Source organism: Equus przewalskii, chromosome 1, assembly GCF_037783145.1.
Source record: "Equus przewalskii isolate Varuska chromosome 1, EquPr2, whole genome shotgun sequence".
In the NCBI taxonomy this organism is placed as follows: Eukaryota; Metazoa; Chordata; class Mammalia; order Perissodactyla; family Equidae; genus Equus; species Equus przewalskii.
Genome location: NC_091831.1, coordinates 101,552,667 through 101,578,296, shown reverse-complemented (window position 1 = coordinate 101,578,296; position 25,630 = coordinate 101,552,667). Strand labels below are relative to the sequence as shown.

Here is a 25,630-nt window from a genome sequence, read left to right as displayed (position 1 = left end):
TTTACAAAATTGGAATTACAGTGTATGAATGCTTTTATTTATTTATTTCATTCTCTTTCTCATTAAATATCATAGATAGAAAGATAGATAAATAGATAATATTATCTCATAGATGTAATGAAGTTTATTTAATCAAATCACCTGGATGTCTGGATGCTTTAGAAATATATATCATCATAAATAATGCTGCACTGAACATCTTTGATACAAACTCATTCCTGTTTTTCCTGTATATTTTGGGTGATTAAAAATAAATATTGTTCTACTATGTGAGGGATGCCAAAATAAAAGAGAATGGTCATTAACTGGTTTCAACTTTGAAAGCAGGAACACAGCAGAAGTTGAACTCCTTAAGGTCTCTGTTCAAATTTAGGAAGATCAAGGTATCTATTACTTCTGCCTCATCACTCCCTCAAAAATCAATCCTCTGGATTTCTTGAAATTCACCAAATAAATTACTGAAAACCTAGGTTAGAAAGATTTGTACACATTAACATATGTAAGCTTAATTAAAAACTAATATGAGCAGTTTGATTTGATAACAAAAAATGAAAGATGTAGACATCTCAATTGAATAAACAATGTACAAGTTTGTTTGCAAGCTCCATTTATACAACGTAAAAGTAGCATGAACTAAAATGGATAGAGTCTGCCCCTCAAACAACCTACTTTGATTTTGGACACACAATGACATTTTCTGCTGTGTCATATAATGACTTCTGGGCTGAGGTGTGTTCCACACTGTTCAACGTCATGAAGCATCATGAATTATAAAACATTCTATCAGGTCTACTTGAGATTAGGAATATTTATGATATTTAATCTCAGTTTTAAGATTGCAAACCTTTTAATTTAAGACTTCTTCCCAATTCCTAGGATTCAACGTTATTTCTCAAAGGGGGTAGCTCTCATTATAGTTTTAAGGAGGCTGAACACTGAGCATTTCAGACCAATATAAGTGAGTTCTAATTTCCAAAAATCGATAAACATTTATGTATGCATCTTTAGCGGTCATTTAAGTATCAGTCATTTCCTAAGTGTATGTAGTATTCTAAATACAATTTGGGTTTTTTCAAATTCAGGTAGTATGGATTTTGTCTACATAATAATAAAATTGAAAAAAAACCCTTTTTGGTAAAAAGAGAGGTTAAGAATAAAACTCTCAAATATTTGTAAAGACAAAATAAAAAGATGAAACACAATAGTAGATATGCACAATAGAATGCTTGATGGATCATCCCTTTTCTTGAGTTTAGAACAAATATATTTTGTAACCACAATGTGCTCTTATTATCATTTTAAAGAAACACTTATTATTACTTGGCAATCTTTGAATATCAAGAAATGCCCTGGAAAGGGAAATTTATCAAATGGGCATGAAAAAGTAAGGATTTTTCAAACACTATTCAAATGGTTCTTTTTGATTTATTGTTCACTTTTCTAGAGCAATGTGAGACAAGATGTAGATACTGTTCTATTTTATTTCCAAAGTAAAGATTGCTTATTCAGACATGTTAAAAATTGCCAAAAAATTCTATAGTTTTTTCCTTATTTTAACTTCTAAATATTTCATCTCTTAGAAAACGACAAAAGTTAAACATTTGGTTATTCACTTCATAGCATAACAAACATAAGCATATATATATAATTTAGATAAAATTATGCATAAACTTGTAAACACGAAGCAGAATCATGTCATACATATTATTTTGTAATTTGTTCTTAAAAATTATCATTATATTAAAAACTTTTCCTTTTCAATATCAACAGTTTTAATTTTTTATTAGCATTTTTATTTATCAGTGAATGGGGACTTTGTTTTTACATCTTGCTATGATAACTGGTTGAAAACAAAAATTTCAGTGAAATAATTTGGGGGTGCTTTGGAGGAATTTTGATTTCAGAGGGAGGCTAAATGATTGTGTAGTTGGATTAATGATACTCTTTGAATTGTGTTCTATGGAGGTAAGAAAAACTTACCCAATAATTTCCAATCAAGGATTATTTGTTGGTCTGCGTGATTCCACAACTGTCTATTTTGCTTTGACAAAAAACAGATCGAAAGATTATAATTGCCATGAAGATTGTCTAGAAGGAATTACTTAAGACTGCAGAAGACAAACTCTTGAGAAATCAATTTGGACAGAATCTGAGAGAAAGATGGGTCACCTCAGTTATGTATGTCTCTTCTACCCTGAGCAGACTGAACACATTTCTCAGGCTGCTGTCCAAATGATGTGTGGCCCGCAGTGTGGAAGAAATGGCTCGAAAGTAATGGTCCTTATTCTAGCGGAAGCTGAAGGCCCTTATCCCATTTGCTGGATCTCCTTATTTCTTCCTCTCACCATATCCCAAGGACCCAGCCTTCTCTAATTGCACTATGATCTCATGATTCACCATCATTTGCAAGCAGAGCAAGCCCCCAGGACAGAACCTACCATCATAACTTGTTGCCATTTTTCCCTTCAAAAGTGGTGATGCCTTTGTGACTGTTAAACAATTAATCAAAATTCTCCTCTTTTCCTTTTCTTCCCAAAGAGTTTCCAGGTACTGCTCTGTGAAAAATTGAGACATGCATTTGCTTTTTTTACTGATAGCCAGTGAGAAGATATAGGCCTTGAGGTAGAGATAAGGAAGAAAAGAAAACTCCTTTGCTCAGTGGAAAAATGGAAGGGGAAAGGGGAAAATGACACGATTTAAAAATACATCTAAAGACAGAATATACCTGAATCCAGGTAAACAATAAGATTGATCTATATAAAACATCTGATGCCAAAGACATTTACCCAAATTTTCATGCACTGTGTAAAGTCTCTACATCAGAATTTTATGGAAAAGAAATTTGCATTAACGCCTTCCTTTCTCTCCACATCGCACACATAGAATTCTATAAACCAATTTATTCCTTTACTTCCTTCTCCTCTGTCTCCACCTTCTAAGTGTGTATTCTTAGCCCAGGAAGAAGTCAGAGCCAGTTATTGTACACAAATCATCTCCTGGCTGAAGTTTTTGGTGGCAGCCAAGAGAGGAGAAGGGAAAAAAATTAGAAAAATTTCAATTTCAGGACCATTATTATTTTCATTAATCATAAGAGGCGCTGTCACCCCTGTCCTTATTCTTTCGAAGGAGATCTATTATACGGTCCATTTAGTCCGAGCCATATTACCTCATATGTTTTCCTGGCTGACCAAATAAGACTTAAGAGATAAAACAATTTACTGTTCATTATGATCCGTGTCACTGGAATCAATCTATTAACCTACATTAACTGGATATGTGACGATATCTCACATACACGCTTCCTCAGTTTAAAGAAAAGGCGAGAAAATGGGGAGGGGGCAGAGAGAGTGAGGGAAAAGGAGAGGGAAGGAAATCAGGGCCCATAAAGTGCAGCAGACGTATAATTTGCCAAGCGAATACAACTTCATTTTCCAGTGCCCACTGCTGCGCCCTCCACATCTTCACGCAGCCCCTGACCTGTAAAGAAGTCTAACAAATTGGCTTCTATTGTGGAGCCAAAAGGTGCCATCAAAGAAGGGACGGTTCGCTGGTCCTAAAGTATGATGGGAAATCTCAGGCTGGAATAAAGAGCTGCCGTTTTATGAAGTTAACCCATTAAGGTTAAAAGCAAGCAAGAAGCCGTGGCCGGTGGGGCAGCAGCACCAGAAAGAGCCTTCTTGTTCAAACACAGGAAAGGCAGCACGAGGTGAAGCAAGGGCCACACAAAGGTAAAATAAAAATCAGCATCATCTTCCTATTTTCAGCAATAAAAATTCCCCTGCTGTGTCTCCGGACAGCCCCTCTGTTTCATTCTCACTCCCTTTCCGTAGAGGAAGGGTCATAAGCATCTCAAGGGAAGGAAATGAATCAATGGGTGGTTTTAATGCACCCCTGCGTGAAAATGTAACTTTAGACGGTAGAGCAGTTAAGGTGGCAGGTACATCGCTAGAATGTGGCTCTATCATCCTGTTTATCCTACATTTGTAACCGCTTGTTAAGAGCTTGTCTGGGCGTTGGCTTGTGTGGTGTAAATTTCCTTCGGAGACTCCAGAGCCCAATGCAAGGCTGCCCAGCCCACAGGCAGACCCCTCCATACACGGTGCGCTAATCCAGACCATCCAAGTTGTCAAGGAGTTGAGCATTGTTAACTCACAGCCGGAGCAGCTTGTGCATGGTGTGGGTGAGCCACCACCTGTTTCCCTTGCAGGATGGAGGGAAAAAACTTCAGACTGTATATATTTCCCTTTCATGGGTGATTGGGCCCACTAATTACCATAGGAACCTGAGGGATAGAAATACAAAACTCTGTTCTTCATTCAACTTTCTTAGTCCCAGGAAGAAGGAAAACATCGGTGATCACTGGCTGCTTTCTAGCGGGTATAATTGGTGTAGGAAAACTTCCCCGGGTGGGGCTGTGGGTGAGCGGTGGGGAGAAGGGATGCATTTCTTGGCAGCTGCACCTGAGTTATTGCTTACTGACATATCCTGTTCTGGAGAACAGGAAATGAAAGGCAGTTGGAATTATTGGTAAGCCATGTCATTCCTAACTAGTAAAAGGCTGGGATCACACACACATTATTCACAAATATAAAAGTGCTGAAGAAGTATCCAGTTATTTTGCATGCTGGTGACATCATTATACCTCTTCATGGGTTTTCATGGGTGTATTCCTGGGCCACCTCAGTAAAATTATACTCCTTTTGGTCCATATCAACAGAACTGTTTTTAAAAAGACCTCGAGGGATCTCTTCTGCTTGAAGATACACATTCAGCTCCTTCTTCCTTTCTCCAAAGTACCGACAGAAAAAAAAGTAAATGAAGCTAGCAGCGGAAACATCTTTGTACCCTTCGTTTCTCCACAAGGTTGTTGAGACGAGAAAAGACAGTTGGAGCAGTATTTCAACACAAATGAAACTTCCTGTTTGCAAACTTTTAAATCACTTAAAACATTTTATGTCAAAGTTTGGAGTGTTTTTCTTCATTCTCTTCATTTTCTCTCTCTCTTTATTTTCCCAGCACCAAAAGTAGGGAATATATCCTTTACTCTCTGTACTTGCAATGCTAGTGAGAGAGAGCGAGCAGGCCCTCCACCAGTGTTTATGGAATGAAGGGGAATTGTTAAGTCCTTCCAGAAATGAGTGGAGGGAGAAGTGAGTGCTGTGCCCTCCTCATGGGGTACGACTTGATTCTGATAACCATCTGCATTTTGTTTGGAGCTCTTCTCGTGGAATTTGCCTCACTCCTTTTCCTTCAAGTACCTTTCCCTTGGAGTCAGTATGTATTAAGACCTTTAGCAGGTGTGCTTCAATGAAAAGGTGAAGACTGAGGCATTGGGGCCCCTTGGATGTTGTGTCCATCAGAGGGGAGTCCATAGTCATGAGAGTATTTTAAGTAATTTCAATCTTTTCTTGTTGTGGGCTTATTATACTGAGAAAAAGCAAGATCAGTAAATTAAATTGAATTAAATGTATTCATTCATTCAACATATATGTATTGAGCACCTGCCTTATGACATGTTCCAGGCAGAAAAGGTATGATAGTGACTAAGACAAAGCCCTGCCTTCCCAGAGCTTTTATTTCAGTGGGGTAAGGCCATGATAACAAATGAATAAATACACAGTAAGCCAGATGGTGATAAGGGAGCTATGGAAGAAAATAAAGCAGGGGAAGCAGGATACGGAACATCGCTGTATACGTAGGGGCGAGGGAGGGATACAGTGTATACTGATTTCTCTTACAGATATCTATTGCTGCACAATGAAATACCATAAAACCTATTGGCTGAAAAACATGTTTCACTTCTCGTGATTCTGTAGCTTGACTGGACTCAGCTGGGTAGTTCTCGATTGGGATCTTCATGAAGTTACAGTCATTTGGCAACCAGACCTGGAGTCACCTGAAGAATTGGATGGGCTGCGTGTTCAAGAGAGCTACTTTACTCACATCACTGGGCCAACAGGTAGAGTCTGGCTGGGCGTCGCTTTGCCCCACATGACATCTCCATGTGGCTATCCTGGGCTTCCTCACAGCATAGTGAGCTCAGATAGTCAGCCTTCTCAAGTGTTGGCCAGCTCCCCCTAGAGCTAGTATTACAAGAAATCCAAATGAAAATGGCAAGGTTTCTTATGACCTCACCTTGAAAGTCATGAAGCCTCACTTCTCCCAAGTTTTGTTGGTCAAAAACAAGTCCCAGTGCCCCTCAGATAAAAAGGGCAGAATAACAGAAGATTTGGTTCCTTGGGGGGGCATCTTTGGAAACTGGCTGCCACAATTGATAAAGGGATGGCTTCACAGATAAAGTGATATTTGAGCAGAGCTCTAGGGGAAGTGAGGGAGTAAGCCATGTGACATCTGTAGGAAGAGATTTCCATGCAGGGTGAACAGCATGTACAGAATCCTGAGGCAGGAGTAACCGTGATGCATTTGAGGAAAGCCGGGAGACCAGAGTGGCTGGAGTAAAATAAAGTTTAGTGGTGAGAATTAGGAATTAAGTTAGAAAGGGAGTGAGGGGACAGAAAATGGACAACCTTAGAGACCACGGTACGGACTTTGGATTTTATTTTTAGTTATATGAGAAGCCAATTGATGATTTTAAGCAAAAGAATGGTATGATCAGTTTCATGCCCCAAGGAACTATTCATTTATGCACACTTCTAATTGAGGACTTGAACAACCAGTTTGTTAAAAGCATCGTGGGGTAATCAAATGAAAGCAGGATGGATAACCAAGGGCCTGGGTCTCGGTTGTAGGCTCACCAAAAACATATCTTCTGAAAATGGTCTAACTTTTCCTGGCTTTAGCTTCTCCTTCTGTAAAATGAGGGGCTGGGCCAGATATGTGATTTCAAAGAGAGCTCAATAGCCTGTCCCATGGGTGAGAGGGGAGGGTCCCATTGATTCTCCTTGTTTCAACCGGAGAGGCATTGTTTTATTGGGCTTCACATATTGAACTTCCACATAAGGTTTTGTTTGAGGAGAGATGTTTGTCATTAAAATACATTTGAAAATCCACTGGACTAGGTGAACTCTAAATTCCTTTCAGCTTGAAACATCTGTGTGTCTGTTACTAAGCACCCAGATACGGGTACATTGAACAGAAGATAAAATGCATATAAAAACGTGTGTGGGGGGTGGGGCGGCTTGACTCCTATTCACAAGTAGAAGCAATAAAGTTCCCCTTGGAGCCCCCAGGCTGGCTTACTGCAGGACACACTCCCTCTGTGTGTTCTTACTTCTCATCGTGAGGGGAAGAAATGGAGAAGAAAGGTTGGCAAGTGGAAGGGAAAAGATAAAATGCTAGTGGAATCAAGACCAATCTTTAATTTTTGGAAGTTGGGAAAACTGCACCTTGGGGGCTTTCAAGCAGTTTCTGTCTTCTAGGTGGAGACTGGAATTTGCCTCTCAGACCAACCCTCTTTATAATGGGAGGGGTCCCTTTGGTGAGACCTTTTAACTAACCTTTTGTTCCCTGGGGAAGTTTCAGTGCTTCAAAGCTGGTTAGTAGTGAACATCAAAGGGTTTGATAAAGCTGTGTCCCAGCAGAAACCCAAGTGGTTCACCATTTCCATTCATAGTTGTCGCGTCTACAGTGTGGTACTTCCCATACTCTCAGAGCTTCATTAAAGTGCTTGTAAAAGTCTAACCGAGTCTCAAAGGCGATGTGAGAAATTAGGGAAACCAGTATACGTGCCTTCCAAGAGACCAAAGAGAAGACCAACTGTGCCCAGGGAACTCTGCTCTCAGAAGGGTCATTAGTAGAGTGTAAGCTCCAGGAGACAAAGAGTTGCCATGTTCAAAGTTGCATCCTTAGCCCTAGCAGGTCTCAGAGAGCATGCACTGACTGCCTGCGTACAGAAGCTGGGAGAGTGGTGGCAAGAATTGGAGGGTGGAATGGACTTGTCACAGGGCATGGTAAGGCAGTCACAAGGGAGCCTGCAGAAGGAGCTAGGGACAAGTGGAGGGGAGCTAATGTCCAGAAATTATGCAGGTGGGTTTTACAATAAAATATTCTGCAAAAAGGGAGGGCGACCTTATTCTGTAGTTATGGGATGATGGAACCAATGATACATTTATTACAGGAGATCGAGGAAAGATTCAATCTTGGATGCAAAGCTATAAAAACACCCAGCCAACAGAACTCCAAATGGACAATTTAATCACTCTTAGATTCTAGTACTACATAGCATGTTCTAGTTTGGGAGATAGACAAGCTCTAGAAATGATATCTTACTGCTGTATCTCCCTCATGCGTTGACATTTTCTTTGTATCCCATCAATGATTCTCTTGCATTAAAGTGAACCCCATTCTTCAAATGAAATCCTTTATTGATGGAGAAAACAACTCTTCCTCTTGCTTCTCTTTTCTCTGCTCTTCTTCGTTCTTCCCCCTCCTACTAAAATCCTTCATAGACTCACACACAATAATTAAATAATAATTTGGGAGTCTGTAAGGGAAAAAGATTACTTGGTGTCTTAGCTCAATACCGGGGATGTAGTAATCACGTAATATATGAAAATTGTTATTTTTGCCATTATTGTTCTTGCTATTATTATTATTGATATTAATATGTCTCCCTCTAGTCCAAAGTCTAGGTCAGCACTATCCAGTAGAACTTTCTGCAATGATGGAAATGTTCTATATCTGTGGTGTCTCTTATGTGGCCATTAGATACCTGTGGCTATCGAGTACTTAAAATGTGGCTAGTTCAAATAAGGAACAAAGTTTTTAATTGTATTTAATTTAAATGAATTTCCATCAGAACAACCACAGGATAGTATAAGTCTAGACTCAATTTTCTGGAGTGAGTTGGGCCATCTTATTCTTTAAACCTGTAGTTTTAGAACTCTCATCAGAACACCTGGAAGATTTGTTAGGCTCCAATCCTAGATTTGTTGATTGTGTGTCATGGGTATGGCCTGAGAATTTGCATTTTAACAGGTAATGCTGATGTTGCTGGCCCAGGGACCAGACTTTGAGAACCACTGCTTTGGAGCCACCCATGGTTCTCAATTCTAGGTGAACATGGAAATCACATGTGGGATTGATGCCCAGGCTATGCCTCAGAAAAACTAAACCAGAATTTTTAAAGCTCCAAGTCATTTCTTTATATAGCCAAGAATTCAATACAATTCTTAAATCAGGGAGCATGTGAAATTAGGTGAGTGCTTGTCAAACTGTAACGTGCTTATGAATCACCTGGAGAGCTTGAGAAAAAGCAGATACTAATTTACCAGGTCTGGGACGAGACCCAGGATTCAGCATTTCTAACAAGTTCCCGGATTATGTTGACGCAGCTCGTCCAACGCCCACACTTTGAGGAGGAAGGGGTTAGACGGTCTTTGTGGTTGCTTTGAATCTTTAAATTCTGCAATTCTAGATCTGGGCAGGAAATCAGACTCCTGGCCTGCTCACCAGAGTCTAGTGCTGCTGGAGGGAGAATGAGAATGCAGCAGAGTGATGACAAGACTGGCGAGCCCTGGAAGGAGGAAAGACAAGTGGCTCACTCAAGGCAGCTGGGTCCTCGCTGTGAGGCTGCCAACTGTAAATTATGCAGTTGAGCTCCTTCCTCAGACTAGGAGGCGGGCAGGCAGAATCAGACTATTGCTATCAATATCCTATAAGGCCCCATGTAGAGTTCAAAGTCTATAAAATAGCACCACTGATTCCCTGCCACGGGAGAGGGAGCTGGAGCCCGGACCCGGCCACGGTTAAACAGGGCAGCTCCAGGCTCAGAACTGTCAAGTTGTCCAGCGTTGGAATCCCTTAAATTAAGAAAGAAAACCAAACATTGAAGGCTCTATTACACGATTGGATAATAACCAAGGGGCAGTACAGTACTTGTAATGTCAAATAAAAAGAACGCTTAATGTTTCTTTTGCTCATTTCAGGTCAAAGGTGAGTTACAATTGAGGCTTCAGAGTTAAGCAGTTAGATAGTGAGGTAAAGAGTATAAAAGAAAATGTGGCAATCCACCAAGGAGGGGCCCAGGAAAGACATGGCAGCGTGGAAGTTCTTTTCATCAGCCTTGGGGTGTTTTATTTCAGGAGAGGGGAGGAAGATAAAAATAATTGAGAATTCAAAATCCTATCAAAACTATTCCTTTGCAAAGCTATATTTTCTTTCCAAAGTGCTTACTAGTGGTGCCCTCCAATCACATCCTCAGACAAAAAAGAAAAAAGTTTATTTCCATACAATTGTAGTCCATTACTATGATTGGAAATATAATTCATAATGATGATTGCCTGGTGGTCCATGTAACTGGTTTTCATTCTACCAAAAGAAGAAGATGACGAAGAAGAGAAAATTAAGGAAAACCATCCAAAGCAAGCAGCTTATCTAAATTTCAGGTAGATTACCAGTTAGGCCGCCCAGGAGCTATTACAAACAGGTATTCAAGGGGGTTTCAGATAACCCAAAGTGAATTTCTCTGAACGTGTTCATTTATAAAAACCTTTTAATTCCTTCTTCTCTGTCTCTGTCTCTCTCTTTCTCTCTCTCTCTCTTACACGCACACACATACACAGACACACACACACAGTCACCTACAGAGCTGATATTATAATAACCAACCATGCCAGAGAGAGGGAAAAATGTACAGGAATGCAAAGAGTGTTTTAAAGATAGAACTCAACTAGGTTTTTCAGCAACCTTGTTTTCCGCTGAATTTGGAATTTCAGATGAGAACATTTCTCTCTTGTCTCCAGTAAAAATGACTCTATTTGTTCTTTTTCAGGGACCCCCCCCCCCAAGGGTCCTGTCCCAGAATGAAATGAATAATGATGCTTTATTTTTCATAGTACCTTTTTCCCAAGAAGTTCACAATGCTTTAGAAAACTGATCTCATAAATCTTTAAAACACCCTTGAGAGGTGGAAAGCAACAGTCTCACCTCCATTTTACAGGTGAGGAAACGGAGGTGTAGTGAGTGAGCTTTTAATGATGGAGCTTGAAAATAGCTGATCTTATCTTTCCTAAATCAGTCCGCTGAGTGCAGGCATGCCTTCCTTATTAAGGCGTCTTTGATGCCAATATCCATAGGCATAGAGTACTCATTTGAAGATTCCAGAAAATGTCTCCACTTTCCTTTTTTTGTTAGTGCCTTATACTAGTGACAACTAAATTATCTAAATAGTTGCCAATGATGCAGATTGCATTAAATAAATGCATATGAATGTGTGCACATTGATGCTGGTTCCATATGTATAAGGAACATTGTCTTGGGTCCTGGAATTTACCTGAACCCATTTTTAGAGTGTTTTGAAAGACAAGAGCCTACTGAAATCTGTTGGCCTCTAGACTGAGCTGAATTTCCTCCTTATGGAGGTCTCTCCTTTGATACCTACACAAAACAAGTTGCAGATGTTAGGATATTCAGGGCCATAAGTGATGCAATTGAGACCTCGGTGACTAATCGGTGGCTCTCTGTCCTTACATTTGTCACCCTTTCCTTCAAACTCCAGCTCCTGCAGCATTCGAATTCTCACTCAAGAAAGGTTCAGGCTCCCTGAGAAGCAGGCTCTCTCAGCAGGAATATCACAGGCACATTCCTTGACATTAGCGCCCCTCCGCCTTTGGTTCCAGCCTTTTACAAAGCAGACAACGTAACGCTTAGACTTGGACATCTTGTGGTTAGGCTTAAAGCATGGTGATTGTCTTGAACAGTAATATAAATGATTAACTTATGACTCTCCATGAGTCAACCCATTCAACTCTTAAAGCAATGTAATTAATGATACCCTTCTTATTGCTGGAGGGAAGAAGAACCAAGCTCCTGGTGGCTTACTTATCAGGAGACAGGTAGCTCAGGATGCCTTAGGCTAGTGACAACACAGATCATTAGGAAGAATTTGAAGGACACTGGATAAATAGAGGTGAATTCAACGGGTATAGATTCCTCAGATGATTGAGCATTTAAAGAGTCATCTTATCTCCCATGTCTAGTACTTAAACAGTGAGAAGATGCCCACTCAATCAGCCAGGAAAATATTATTTATTCCTTCCTGGATCTTTTTGCCCCTTTTGACCAGTTGGATACCATCTAATCAATATCAAACTCATTTTTATACAGTTTGTTAGAGTTAAAAATCTCTGCCCTATACAGAGAAAGGAGATTGCCAATACGCTTCTCTCTCAGTTTGGGGGTCTCTGAACTCAAGGTGAACGCTTGTGGCTCAGGAGCTCACCACTTCACAAGGAAACCACTGCACTTCAACTGCTGGAAAATTCTTTCTTATTTGGACACCAAATCTCCTTCTCTGTCACTTCTACTCTTTTGTCCCAGTTTAGTCTTCTAATCAATATAAGTCTCTTCTCTCTTTCAAGTATTTAAAAGCAGACATGATGCCTCCCCAGCATCTCTTTTCAAATGTTTCAACTGCCATCCCTTTATTACTTCTTTTTGAGTCAGTTCTATGGTATGTTAAGCATTAATATAAGGAAAATAAAGGGCAGTCCTTTTTAATTAAATATAGAGTTAACTCACCAACTTAGACTCACACACTATTCCTCGGGAAGATCACAGAGGAATAACATGGCTATTGGAAAAGGACATCTAAGCTCTTTAAAGCTAAGGAAGATGAAAGGAATATTTCCAGCAGGGTAGGGGCTAGAGATGGCACAAGCTTAAAAGCACATGGGGTAACTGAGGCTGAATTTAGACAACACTGGAGAATAAAACGATTGGGAAAAAAAGGATAATTATGTCTTGCAATGATTACTCTGGCTCTGAAGCAAAATTAGCATAGTCCTTTCTAATTTAAATGTGTTGAAAGTGGCTGAGCATGACAGCAGAAAATTACAAGGTTTACAACACGGGCTTTGGTTAAAGTGATGGCAATCGGATTATTGTAGCTTTTTTCGGTTGATAGCAATGATTGTAAAGTTACCTATAAATACTGTTTAATGCTAGATGAGGTTTACTTTGCTGACAAGTACAGAGTCATTCCGTACTTTAGGGAGGCTGTGTGCATTTTGTTTTTACTTAGTTTAATTTTGGCTAGTTTTAAATTATCACTCATAGGTTCAATTACATTTTAGTGCCAGACAATTGTTCATTTCTTCCCTCCCTCCTTCTCTCCCTCTCTTCCTTCCTTCATTCTCCTTCTTTCCTCCCTTCCTTCCCTCTTTCCTTTTTTTCTTCTTTCCAAGAGGAAAGTGAGGAATTCTTAGAGATGGGGTTTGAGAAAAGGACTTCTTTCAACTTTACCCACTTTCCCATAGTAGGAATCTTATTCCAGTGTCTCAATTCCCAATTCAACTACAGCTTCATTTCCAATCAAACGTTCACTGAGCTGCATCACCATCTTTATTTCACTCTCCAGCATCATTGTCTTAACGGTTGTGTCTGTAACAATGAGCCTTTTCATTACTTGGTGCTTTCTTGTGTTTCTTCGTATTATTCTACTTTTCTGTAGGAGAATTCATCGGGCCGATACCTGGTTCATTACCCACTTCCGCCATCTAGTCACAAAAGTAAAACACACCTTTATTTAATAAACTTTACCTTATGATGTAAGGAAAAATGACCATTTTCTGTGTAGGCAAAGTCAAAAAGTAGGCTCACATTACAAAAAAAAAACATTAATCAACAGTTAATGGTTAGGTGGGCTGCGTAAGCAACTTAATTAATAAAGATTTAACCCAGGGCGTCTTAACCTTGGCACCATTAATATTTTGGTCTGGATAATTTTTTGTTGCAGGGCTGCGTCCTGTGCACCATAAGACAATAGCAGCATGTCTGGCCTCTACCCACTAGATGCCAGTACATGCCCCCCCTCCCCCAGCTGTGACCACCAAAGTGTCTCCAGATGTTGTCAGATATCCTGGGGGGAGGGGGAGAAAACCACCCTCAGTGGAGAACCACTGATTTAAGCCAATCAAAAAGAGTCTTCAATTGTGGGGTAAAAAATAACACACTAGTCTTAATGGGATTAGTTTGTCTGCTACATATGTCCAATTACCGGCAACAGAAATTTATAATGGTCTGAATCACTTAGAAAAAGTATGTTGAGCTACTAGTATCAGAGACAGGAAATGGCAGTAGTTTAAATAAGATAGAAGTTTATTTTTCTGTTGTGCTAAAGGAGTCTGGAAGGAGCCCCTTCATTGCTGGTCAGGGAGTTCCATGGTACTATCAGGGGCCTTTTTGCTTTATCATCCCCAAAGCTTGGCTTTCATAATACAGCTCCCAGATACTGGTAGAGCGCCAGCTGGTTGCTCCAGTCCAAAACTGAAAGCAGGAGCAGGAACTCATAGGGCAAAAAGAACCAAAGAAGGCCCACAACTACCTGGAAGATGGAAGGAAGGTTAAGACATATTTTTCAGCTGAACTATTGTCTAATATTTTGATAGCAAGAAAAAAAGGAGAATGTATATTGGGTTCATAACTAACAGGGTCTCCTATTCATTTATACTTTTTTGTATTTAGGCAAATGCTTCTTAAATATTTTCTATGTGCTAGATACTGCTAGGCACTGGAGATAACAAAGAATAAACTTTGCTATCTGGGAGCATATAATCTATAGAAATAGGAAAATATTACATGATTCATTAAGTAATTAATCAATAAACTGCAACTGTTATAAATGCTACAGAAACATAGAAGATACTCTAAGACTTTTAGAGGCAAAATAGGTTTTCGTGTTTCTTCAGTACCTGTACATAGTTTGGCATATATATGTGCTCAGTGAGTACTGGGGATAGATCTGGGGACTGTCTGATCTGGGGCTCATCAGGCTGAGGCAAACATTTATGTAAATTGTCCTCATATAAATTTCTGAAATCAAAATAATAGCATAGCTATACAAGTCAAAGTCAGTCCATTTCCACTTTATTTTAGTTTCACAGATTGTTTTCTAAGCCCAGGTTGCAAAACATACCATCTTAGGTAAAGTCCTGCAGAAATTCTATCCCCATATTAAGTGAATTCATCTCCATTGATGTTTGCACCACAAAGGTCAACTGCTCAAAGATTTTATTTATTAAGTTATCTTCCCAGTAAGTTAATATGAATTTTTCTCGACAACTTTACAACTTGGGCATCTCAAAAAACAAACCCGAACTCAATTGTTCCTCTAGAATCTTATTTTTATAAGAATTTTTTCCATTTATCTCCTACTTCTTATGTAAACAAGCTCTTGTAGTGGGTATACAATTTAAAATTGTTTTAGAGGAATCTAGAAATCAATGCATTTGGGGGATAAAAAAATTCATTTCAACCATATTAACCTTAAATATTATTCTGATGTATGTAGCACTGAAACTTACCCACACACATATACAAACACATCCAGAGACACATAAATAAGAGACTGTCAAAAATAGCCCCATTATTATCCAGTACCATCCAGTCAGTTCAAAAAACAATAACAATTGAAATATGTCTGTACCAGAAGACACCTTCCTTTTATTGCCTTAAAGGATATTTCTCTGTGGCTTTATTTTGCTACAAGACAGCAATGGGCAAACTCAGGAATTTTCTATTTCTTTTGTGAACCTAAACTAGCCCGCTCTCTTATAGGGATTATATAAGTAAACCAATATTCTGAGATTTTGTTTTCCTACTGCGACCCAAAGGTTGTTAAAAGAAAAGTCTTAAAGACTGTAAGTTTCCCAGCATCATAGCCATTATCTGGTTTAATCTCTAGATGTCAAATTGGCAACAAAGCTCGTCTCTCCCCAAAAATCCAAAACAGTCAAATGTATTTTAGCTCCAAAACACAATGTAATTTAACAGACCAGTATATCTCCTACTATTTAGAACTAGAAATGAATTTGTCTTATGGACATTAAAATTTATTCACATTTGATCATTCTTGAGAATCAAAAACCTGAAACTATTTAGAAAATTACATGTACAGTTCATCAAAATACATATGGACTTGTAATTAGCCAGTGTGGCAATTGGAAGCACAATTGTTATTAACAAAATGAGAAATAATTGGCTGAAGTTTGGTATGAAAGTTATGTGTAATCCTGAATGGATAAAGCATTGATATAAATATTCACATCCCCTGAATTTAATGTTTCTACCTGTACTACTTAGATAATTAAGGCAAAATCTGGTGGAATGTTTTATTGATGTTATTAGCTGAATGATCTCCAGGCATTATGGAGTCTGTACTGTTAGTGCTAAGCTGGAAAAGGGCAATTAGTTAGTATTTAACAGGTAATTTTTGTACTTATCTGAACTCTTTCTGCATTTCCTAGGGCTTGCCCTTTAAACTGAAGACCCATGGAGGTCAAACTTCAGGTCGAAATCCAGAGTGGAGGTGAAGAGAGAAGGCCAATTCGTGGGCGCCAGGTAAGAGTGGATCATATTAGCCAGAATGGTCACTTTTGAAGAAATACATTATTTGGACTTTGAATATGTTGGCCTAAGAAGAGATTTAAGATTTATGAGCTGATTTTTTAAAAGAAGTGTCATATCCTTCTTTGAATTCTTGAGATAGAGTTTCAACCCTCCATTTTTCTTTCAACAACACTAATAAGCTATTTCGTTATAACTGCAATTGAATATTTAAGTATTTTGAAATACTGAAAAATGTAGATATTTGACATAATTTGAGTTAATTTTTCAAGATATTGACCTAAGTTTTGTTTAATACACTTTTTATTTTAAAACAGTTTTAGATTTACAAAATTACAGATTTACGGAAACTCAGTTTCCCCTATTAATTAACATCTTACATTAGTATGGTACATTTGTCACAATTTGTGAAGAATATTGATATATGCATTATTAACTAAAATCTATACTTTATTCAGATTTTCCCATTTTTCTCCTAATATCCTTATTCTGTTCTAGGATCCTATGCAGGACACAACATTACATTTAGCTGTTGTGGCTACATAGGCTCCTTTTACTTGTGACAATTTCTCAGACTTCCCTTGCTTGTGATGACCTTGGACATTTTGGGGAGTATTAGTCAAGTATTTTGTAGAATTTTCTTCAACTGGGATTGTCTGATTTTTTTTCCTCATGATTAGACATGGGTTATGTGTTTTAGGTAAGAAGGACACAGCAGTAAAGTGCCATTCTCATCATATCATATCAAGGGTACAAATTATCCATATGACCTTATCACTGTTGTTAACCTTGACCACTTGGCTGAGGTAGTGTTTGTCAGCCTTCTCCACTGTGAAGTCACTCATTTGCCCTGCTTTCCATACTATGCTTGTGGAAGGAAGTCACCACGTAACAGCCCACACTTAAGGATGACGAGTTATGCTTCTCCTCTTGAGGGCAAAGCATCTACATAAGTTATTTGGAATTCTTGTGTGTGCGAGATTTGTCTATTCTCCCTCTTTTATTTATTCAAAATGTATTTATATCAATATGGGCTCATGGATATTCATTTTCTACTTTGAGCTATAATCCAGTATGACTTCACTGACACTCTTTCGGGTGACGCTCATGTCCCTTTGATGTACTCCCACCAAATGGGGTTGTTTTTTGAGTACTTCCTTTCTAGCCCTACAGGCTCAGCTTGTATCTGTGCTAGTCCTCAAATCAACCATTTCTCTAAGGAGCCCTCGTTCCTCGTACTGGAGAATGGTATTAAAAACCAAGTGCTGGTGCTACGTCCTAGGGTTTTAGAAATACTGCTTTGTATATTACTGTAGAATAAATGCTTAATGCAGCTTAACCAAAGCAGATATTCTTAAAAGGAATGAATCATTGTTAATATTGCCTTCCGCATTTTATTCAGTATTTATTTAAAGCAACTATATTATGTAAAATTGTAGTAAATTTTCCAGATAAGAGACTCCGTTTTACCTATCCTTTTTGTCTTATTGTTAAAAATATCTTCACTTTCATAAAGACAATGGGAGGAGTTGGGGCAGGGGTGAATAAAACACCATGGTGTGGAAGTGGCATAATGAAAACAGGTTTGTGTTAGCAGCGAGGCAAGGGTTTCCTCGCAATGTCCTTATTCAGCTTTTATAACAAATTCTTCATAAGATGGGTGCTCTAGTGTCTCACATTGATTGCATTCTGAAATGGGAAAATACATTTTAAGATGCATGTAGAAGCGGCACCCATATTTCTTTCTAAGAATACACACATATTCGTATATGAATATATTATATAATATAGTCAGCAAATTTTGATGTGCCTCCTATGGATAATTTACAGATTGTGTGTGTGTGTGTGTGTGTGTGCGTCCCGCAATGCACATATGCACATACATACACAATTGAAAGAATCAGAAGTCCGTGATCTTTGTTTTTCTTACTGTTCATTTTGTCACTGATTTTTATGCATATGCTCATTTACGTTGCTTAGGGGGAGAAAAAGCTGTACATAAAAACAGATTATCTTTTAGAGCACTCCAGGGTTAGTTTCATTTTCCCCTCTTCTTTTTATGAAGAAAATGATAGGAAACATAAACCAGCGCCCTTAAAGAAGAAAATGCATGAAATGAAACAAGTAGGCTTTCAAAAATACGCAAAACACGACAGGCAGACCTCCAGCTTAGCGGGAGGGCTGGAGGTGAAATATGCACCGCGTACACGCGTCCAGTATATCTTCGGCACTTAAAAAAAGATAAAAGTGGTCTTGAAAGTGAATGAAGTTGACTCTCAAAAAGTGCATTTTAGATGTTGAATATTTAATTCACTGATAAAAGGGACCTGATTTCCTGCACACGGCTGCCATAAATAAAAAAAAGCACATCTTAAAAGAGAAGCAATGAGCAGAAACTGACCTTTCTGTGAGCAAGCAGATGAGAGAAGGTATTTGGCTAATCCCAGCTGTCTCTGATTGGCCAGACAGCACCGTGTTGAAAATGTCTCCATCTGGGCTAATCTGCTCTCAGTTGGATGAGCTGAGGCCTTCAGAGTTAACCTGACATTTAACAATAATTACCCTTTCGAATGACCCTGGCCCAATCGCCTGCTCTCTTAGAAATCTCTTTTTTTGTGCGTGCTCCCAAACCCCTTGACTTTTGTGTTAGAGATAGGGGAAAAAAAAAAAAAAGATGAGATGATATAGCTTGTGTGTGTAAACACACAGAAGTGTGGTGGTGTGTATTTATATATCTGCACATTATATATAAATACTTATATAATATCATGCATGATAACTGGGGATCTCCAAGTGGTTATGGAGCCTGATTTACTGGTTCCATTTTACTTTCCTGAATTCTGAAATTTATCAATGCCTTGTGGTATTAAAAAAACAGAGGAATAATATCACCAATTAAAGTGGGAGAGAATTTGTTTGCTGGCTATTTTATGAAAGTCAAAGTTCCAGTCTGAGCTTGCTTGAGCACTTGAGTGTCCCTTATCAGACACCAGGAGAAATGGTGCATGAAAAGAGGTTCAGATAGAAAAACCAAGTTCAGGGGTCACGGAGGCTAACTGTAGATGAAATGTGGCCATTTCTTTTTACCTGAGGCTGGCTTCATCTTTCTTTAGAAAGGTCATTGTGATAAAACAAAACACATCTTGGAAAGAAAATCCATTCTGGGGTTTTATTTGCTTAAAAAAAAATAACGAAAAGCCTTTCCCAGTTTAGACCTGCATTTTTCCAGAGCTTTCCTATCAGAGGCTCTCGTAAGACAAGGCATTTCTAACACTAATATTTAGTAAGGAACTTCCATAAGGCTGAAGGTTTGAATTAGATAGCCACCCAGAAGTTCAAGTACGTGTCTTAACCGTGTCCAAAATATCAGGCCTGGTTAGCTTGACCAAAATGGTCTGGAACTCCCACAAGTACAATTTCTTTTAAACTTGGTGTTATTTGCTTTTTTTGTCCGCTTGAAAAATACCAAGAGAACATTTTCTAAAAATATTTCTCCCTACCTCCTCTATAACTAATACAAAAAAGCTAATATGGAAATGCACAGAGGCGTAATATACTCAGGTAAGAAGTTTGGTCAATGGCCCTGCTCCTCCAGCGTATTTTGTTTTGAGCTGACCCTTCAGGCCCACGTGAGGAGAACGGGGAGAGCAAGTACACAGCCTGTTCTAGTGCACACTTGCCAGGTCCATACAGCCACCCGCCAAGGGTCTCCAGCCCACTTGTCTTTAATCTGGGGAGTTCTTTCCTTGAAATAATCCCCAGAAGCTTCTATTACTCTACCTACCAGCTTTCTCGGTTTTAATTGACTAGCCAAATATTTCTCTTTCCTAGCCCAAAACTTAACTGTGGTCACTACCAGCCAACTTGGTAGGGCTGTTGCCATGACCTGAGCTGCGTTAGGAACACTGCCAACTGGACAGAGGCTTATGGCAGGATTCTGAAGGGTAGCGGAATGTGTCACCCCCAAACATTCTGCTTCGGTTATTGATCATTTTGAGCTGTAGGCACCGGAAAAACAGCAAATGCAGGGAGAGGCTTTCTCTGAACTCCCCTCATCTGCCTAAAGATAAATCCTCCAAAAGGAACTCCATTGTCATGAAGCCCCTCCTGGGCAGTTTCATCAATTAGGGAGGATTGACCCTTACCACAGGAGAGGAGACTAGAAGTCTACGTTACACTCCAAGTTTGTCGCAAACTATCATACTCTCACCTAGTCGTCTATGGGTCCATTTATCCTTCCTAAATATCATTTACTCTCTCCTAAGAGGCCTATATCTCCCTTTCTCTACACGATGGTATACAATCCTGAATTCCAAAGCCACTTCTTTGAGTTACTCATTTTTCCGGGTTATGTTCATTGTTTACATGAGGTATACGTGCTACTGAACTTCTGTTCACTTTTCTCTTATAAATCAGTCTTTTATTGCTGGGACCTCAGTTAAGAACTCAGAAGGGTAGAGGGAAAATTATTTTTTCTCCCCCACAATTCCATTCTTAACCGTAATTAGACTCTGTAGCATTAGAGTTAAGATTTAAAGACTTTTCCTCCACATGTAGTTCTTTGTCTCTCTTCAATAATAATAATAATAATAAAAAAATAATAATAAGCGCTACTTCACTTTTTTTCACCATCGGCCCCCATAAACATTGCAAATTCTCAATAAAGTGGCCATTATCTGTTTGGAACTATGTATTAACCAATCACTCTTCTTGTAACAAGAATGCTTTTGCATAAAACGATGCCTAAGAATATCTCTTTGACATGCTCAGAACCTTCATTATCTCAAAGTTTAACTCGAAAATAAATCGCTGCGGTTGAGTATGAGATGCTGGCAGACTTCACTGGCTATATTGTAACAGTTGGATGATTTCCAAAATGAAAAAGATATTGGCTGAGTTTCCTTTGCCATGCAAGTCCTCAAATTCCCCACTTCCTTAATAATAACAAAAATGGACATATGGTTACTGTCTTTGCAACAAAGTCTTTCTTCTTTTAAAAACAATATTTAAAATATTTTGTCCTTTATAAAATTAATTATGCTCGTTGGAGAAAGTTTGGAAAAAATTAAACAGTTGAGGGAAGAATAAAAGTCATTTAATTACCCGCATTCCTTTTTCTACTCCGAAAAATGGGAATGATAGTAATAGATAAATCCTATAACTGCGTTGCGAATTCACTAAAAGCCAAACCAGATCTTCTGTATAGATCATCTCATTTACTTCCCCAAACAATCCTGTTCAGTAAGTATTATTGTTTTTGATGTTTAGATTTAAACAAAAAACACATTTAGAGAAGTTACGGAATTTGTTTATGGCAGTTTCCAATTCTCAGCCCTATTGACATTTTGAGCTAAATAATCCTTTGTTGTGGGGGTGGCCCTGTGCCTTGAAGGGTGGTTAGCAGCATCTCCATGCCACTAGGTGCTGGAGCACTCCCTCCCCGGTTGTAACAACCAAAAATTTCTCTAGGTATCACCAAATGTCGCTTGTGCAGCAAAATCATCCAGAGTGAAGAACCACTGATTCAAGGTCATTCTCTTAGTCAGTGATAGAGGCAAAACCAAAACCACTTCTCTCTCTCTTCATAGTTGTAATCTTATTCCAAATACATTTTATTTTTCTCGTTTAACACGTGTTGTAATGGATGTTATCATTTCTTTTTACTCAGCGTTCCTTTTTTTGGATAATGCAAACAAGACTGAACAATTATCTTTATGCATAATCTTCTTTTCTTCTAGCTTTATCATTTTCCTTATGCTATGTTTCCCAAGCCGAAATTTCTGAGTCATAGTACATGAATTGTTTACGACTTCCAGTTTTCTTCTTTTCTCCTTGTCTGTCCTACTTGGAGTATATCTTCTGACTTCTTACACCTCTTTCTATATTTTCCCCTATTGTTAAGTCTGATATCTACAAGACTGTTGCCTTGCAGAGATTGAAGAGAATGATGGGATAGGGCCAACAATTCTAATTCTGCTCTTTTCATTGACTCACTCAGTCCTTGCATTGAAATTGTAGTCATCAGTTGTGGTGACCAGTTGTTTCCTTTGCAAGTTTTTCTATATTGTTTTAGAACCACCATATGGCCTGATAGCACTATTGAACTTGTTTCGCTTCAGTTGACTACCTTTCCCAAACTGTACTGGAGTTTCCAAAAAGAGATCTCTTCACACCACTGCATTTTCCACTTTCACAGTCAATTAGTAATGGCTGCCAACGTTGGGCAGGGCAGAAGAATTGGAGCACTGCCCTTGAGAAAATGCCATGATGAGAGATTGCCATAGAAGCATACGTCATCAAAGGTAATAAGATAAGGGAGGCATTCTTATGGAAGCAAAAGCAAACGCTCAAAGGTTTGAAAATTGCTTAGACATACATATCTTTACCACGGACTTTAGCAACTGGGCTAATGAGAATGAAATAAACAATAAAACCTGAAAACATTTGAGATTAGGAAATTAATTCAGCAGAGGCCATGAAGTCAGCATTCATAAGCAATTCCACCCTTGCCATACATTTCAAACAAGATCTCTTAATCATTCATCACATATCATCTATGAGGTTCATTGACAGGTCAGAAGTGTGGCCTTTCTTGCAGAGTATTTTAGGGTCTTACTTCACTCTTGGGGGCTACTCAGAGAACCCCAATAGGCCAATAAACAATTATTTCTTTACAATACTCAGCCACAATCTATACAGCATAAACATGTGCATTAGTCACTCATCTCTACTGTGCTATTTTCTCTGTGGCGTAATAAAAGTAGTTAATTAGATCACACTAGAATGCCTATCAGTAAACTGCAGAAGTAGAAATGGCCCCTTTTAAAGCTGTGGAGCAGAGAAAAAGCTCCTTGTGAAATTCTTCTGAAATGAACACTTGTCTATTCAGAAGAAACTTACCTGCATTTGTCCCTTTTATCTACGCACCCCTCCCCCTGCTTTATTTTTTAAGTCACCCAGACCTTGTCTTCCCAGTAATGTCATAATCAGCAGGCTGAAAGCAAGGTTGCTGATAATTGTTCTTTATGTTGCTCTTTGTTTAGTATCTGATTCAATACATCTGTGGGGACACCATTTCATCACCTTCTTAGTAACAGAGGTGAAAAAAATCAATGGCAATCAGATTACCTTGTTAACAGAAAGGCTAAAGGGCCAGTGTGTTAAGTTCACAGTGCATCACCTTTCATTTAAAACATTTCACTTTTTTTATTATTTATCTTTATTATTATTTATAGCACCAAGCCCAAAGTGTTTCCTAACACAGAGTGTGGCCTTGCATTTGTCTTCCGCAGAGCCAAGCACTTCTGCCACATCACAGACTAGGTCGGGGACCCCTCCTGCAGAGAGCCCACTGCTGCCATTTCTCACAAAGTGCTTTGGACCAGTCCCGAAGGACTCCGGTTGCAAGGCTGATTTTGTGATCTGAGTTGTCATATGATATTGTATCTATTGTCGTGTTTGTTATTTTCTGTTGGTCCTTATTAAGATCACTGTTATTATCCACCAGAGCAATGTTCCGGGGGCTATGTAAGGGGTATTATAATGTGCCCAAAGAACAAAAACTCAACGGGGAACTTCCAGATGAAAGACTTGATATGGGACAGCACAGGCCAAAACAATAGGGACGGATGCACGGTAGTCGTACACAAAGGGTTAGGTGATTACTGTAAGAGGAAGCGCTTTGAAGAACAGGTGGGCATGGAGGAGGTTTTTGAAAGTGGAGAAGGATGTGTTATTGCAAACATGTTATTGTTTGAGTTTAATGGAGGATTCAACAACATTTTTAAAAAATCAAAGCGACTATTGGACCTAAAACTCTGAGACTCACTGAAAGACATAAAAGGCATATAGGCAAGAGGATAGTTTTATCGCAGTTGATTTAAAGACCAAATGTTATGGGAGTGACCACTCCTTACCCTTCGTTATAATGCAAATGGCCAAATGTCAGCTACTTTTGCTTAATTAGGAGACTTGCAAATGTCCGCTTGGGTTTCTTGAACTTGAGCTTGGGTCTCTGCATCCTTGGGATACTCAGGGACCCTCTGAAACCTCTGGGAGCATGAACTTACCCCGAGTTTCAGGAGGTGAGGCCCCCAAGTGAACTGAGGTAAGATGGTCTTCAAGGTTGGTATGGATAGGAAGCTGATTCCACTCGAGAACTGGTTTTTTTTTGAAACACAAATCAAACTCAGGTCATCACCTGTGGTCATGCTAAATGTTCAGATTTTGGACTGAATTCTGCAGGTCATGCCTCCTGTAGCCCCAGGTTGGCTGTAAGATTGACAGGCAGGCAGAAGTATTGGTTGCTTTCAGAGATCCATGAGATTTAGAAACTGGATTCAGCTGACTCATCATAATACTCTCAACAAAGTTTGCACGAGAATCCCCACTTACAGATGGGAAGGGGAAGCTGGGCTCATGTAAATTTTAAGTAGTGGAATATGGGTTTGAACTCCGGCTCATTTGACTTTGAGGCTCTTTGTACTACCCCATTGTTGGTTCTTAGAGTATGATCCCTGGTCTGATAGGCTCAGCATCCTCTGGGAGCTTGTTAGAAATGCACATTCTTACATAGGAGGCTTTGCAGAAATATGAACAAATGATTAGCCTCATCTTTTCAGGCTATGCTCTGCCCAATAGACTTTTGAGGTCACCACAGATCTACTGAACCAGAATCTCTGGGCAGGGAGTCCAACAATCTGTGTTTTAGTAAGACTTCCAGCTGTTTCTGATGCACACTAAAGTCTGAGAACCACACACTCCATCCAACCAGCTCTGCAGAACTTACAGTCTTCAGAATCATTCTGGGATCCTGGTATATAAACTAGGAGAACAGGACACAGTGTAGGACCTGGCAAGATCTCCACACACAAATGCTATCCATGTCTTTAGTGCCACTAGGTCAAGTGCAGAACAATTTGAATTCCTTAGGAGAAGACACTTTGATATTATGGGATTAGGCATAGTTCTTCATTATCAGCTGAAACATAATAAAATCATATGCAGATTAGATTAACTAAGAGAGACAATCTAAGACAGGCAACCAATGGTGTTTATCTCAGAGCAGTAAAAGCTATTGTTTCCTCAAGATAGCTATTGCTCTGCCCTGTATTTTCAAATTTATAAGGTGACTTTTATACACTAAATTCTAAATCCTCGTCGGAATTTTTAATCAGTTTATCTTTTATTTTAAATATAAGTCATGCAATTAGTGGTCAGGGCTCCTCAAAAGTGTCAGAGATTAAAAAGAGATGTCATACCTAAATGAAATAAGTGATCTTAGATTGGATACATCCAAGGAAGGACGTGAAAACCCATTGCACTT

At 39.0% G+C, this 25,630-nt stretch overlaps 2 long non-coding RNA genes across 2 annotated transcripts in view; one reads left to right on the top strand and one right to left on the bottom strand.

Annotated features, from left to right (window-relative positions):
- Positions 1 to 25,630, top strand: part of LOC103552028 (uncharacterized) — a 78,695-nt gene that overhangs the window by 4,658 nt on the left and 48,407 nt on the right. The window contains exons 2-3 of the long non-coding RNA XR_545146.2: positions 5,817 to 5,959; positions 16,206 to 16,299. This is a non-coding gene — a long non-coding RNA (uncharacterized lncRNA). The remainder of the gene's footprint in view (positions 1 to 5,816; positions 5,960 to 16,205; positions 16,300 to 25,630) is intronic.
- On the bottom strand, positions 14,041 to 20,223 carry LOC139083336 (uncharacterized). The gene is made up of 3 exons (XR_011539976.1): positions 20,090 to 20,223; positions 18,707 to 18,846; positions 14,041 to 16,372 (listed from the first exon to the last, which is right to left on the bottom strand). It is a non-coding gene; the product is annotated as an uncharacterized lncRNA (long non-coding RNA).